This window comes from Pseudomyrmex gracilis, unplaced genomic scaffold, assembly GCF_002006095.1.
Source record: "Pseudomyrmex gracilis isolate BER0280 unplaced genomic scaffold, ASM200609v1 scaffold_959, whole genome shotgun sequence".
In the NCBI taxonomy this organism is placed as follows: Eukaryota; Metazoa; Arthropoda; class Insecta; order Hymenoptera; family Formicidae; genus Pseudomyrmex; species Pseudomyrmex gracilis.
Window position 1 is genome coordinate 2502 of NW_018021543.1, and position 2090 is coordinate 4591.

Below are 2090 nucleotides of genomic sequence, written 5' to 3' on the forward strand. Positions count from 1 at the left end.
CGGTTTGTTTACCATATGTCTAAGCTTGGCTCGTGACGTTTTGGATATGTCAAAATCGACCAGCACTTACTGCTGGAGCCATCTATTGACAAACAGCGGGAACTTAGTTGCGCACCTAATACAACAAAGGTATTCAAAGTAAAGGTCTTATTTGTGGGATATAAGAATATTAAAATTAATATTTTTTAATTGACAATTTAATGTTTTTATAAACTAATTCTTACATTAAAAGTAATCGTTATTTTACTATGGGTTGATTTAAAAAATCAAAACTTACTTTTTCAGTCATTTAATTGTAACGGAGCCGATTTCTTCGGCTTCGCCCGGCCTTCCGCCTGCCGGACAGCTCGATCGGTGCCAAGGTTCGGGGAACGGGAAGGCGAGAAATTGCGACACTGAATCGGGTTTTTATACTGTAATGCAGGTGTGATTTATTCATCTAAATATATTTACAAAGCTTTTAATTCCACGGTGTCGGTTGAATACGATCTAATTTACGGCGGAGTTCTTGTCGATGCGTGATGTTTTTTTCAATTAACTAAATTTACAATGAGTTTGATTCCGCGGTGTCGATCTGTTAGCTTAGTACGGCCTAAATTTACGGCGAAGTTCTTGTCGGAATTTTATGCACTGCTTTAAGTGGTGCGGCGGTCGCGGTAATTACTTAAATCTAATTCGGGAAATATATTTACACGGGCCTTATATACAGATTAGTCGTGAGAACGACTGTTTTCGATGTGGCGGTTACAACGGCCGTTTGTGCGTCAGAGCGCCGAAAGTCGAGAATCTCTCGACGGGAATCGGAATGGCGGCCGAGTCAACACCTCGGATTGCCGGAAATCGGTCTCCCGAATCAACACCTCGGGGGGGATAATCGGGAATGGCGGCTGAGTCAGCACCTCGGATTGCCGGAAGTCGGTCTCTCGAATCAACACCTCGGGAGAACTAATCGGAAATGGCGGCCGAGTCAGCACCTCAGATTGCCGGAAGTCGGTCTCCCGAGTCAACACCTCAAGGGGAATAATCGGTAATGGCGGCCGAGTCAGCACCTCGGATTGCCGGAAGTCGGTCTCCCGAGTCAACACCTCGGGGAGAATAATCGGAAGCGGTATCTCCGAGTCAACTCCTCGGAGCGGTAGCGGAATAGGAATGGCTTTCGAGTCAGTTCCTCGAGCGTCAGGAAAGGAATAGGTCCTTACTGCTCGAATCGGCCGGCTTTTATACCCTGGAGCGGCCTACGGTCCGTCCGGGGTCGGCGTATGGAACGCAGGTGTTTGCGCGCCGCGGCATGCACCTGTCGGCTGATAAGCGCGTGTTTGCTCCGTGTCGGCTGATAGGCGCGTTGCCGGTATTATAGCGCGCGGTCGCTCGCATAGGTGGGTTCGCAGAAACTATAGCGCGTGGTATAATTTGGAGATATTTAATATATAAAAGTAAACCAAAGACAATGAAGATATAATTATACAAAAGTGTGTTGTGCGCTAATTTTTGTATTTAAAGTTAAGGTAAGATGAGGCCATTGAGCAATGTGATGAGACATCACTGTCATTGCTCAATGACCTAGATAAGTTGCAGGAAGGCAGCAGTTCTAGGAAGAACTGCTGGTTGCCACAGGGTGCGACACATCGCCGCATTGTCCGAAGTGCAACGCAGCATGTGTCGACACCGGCACCGGCAACTAGCACGGCCGTTGCTAGGACCGGTGGGTCTGCTGAATCAGCGCGATCGATCTACTATAAATCGATCGCGTGGATGAAGCAGAGGAGAGACTGTGATTAGACTGCTAGCTCACTGTGTGGCTCCGCAAGCCGGAGAGTTTACCACAGTGAGAAACAGCCGTGTAAGAAACAAAAGGAACGTTGTAATCAGAGCAATAAAGATAAAAATATAAGTTCGTGATCAGAACTTCTTCTTTACCACCCGACCTTCCTCGACATCCAACAAGTGTAATATAAAATAAAACCAGAGTAATATAAAATAATGATATATAATAATGGTAAATGTACAGAATAGGGGAGCCCCCTCCGATCGGCTTCTCGTTTTGATATATTGTAAATATGACCTTCCTGAGTACGTTTCTAAAAGTTTTA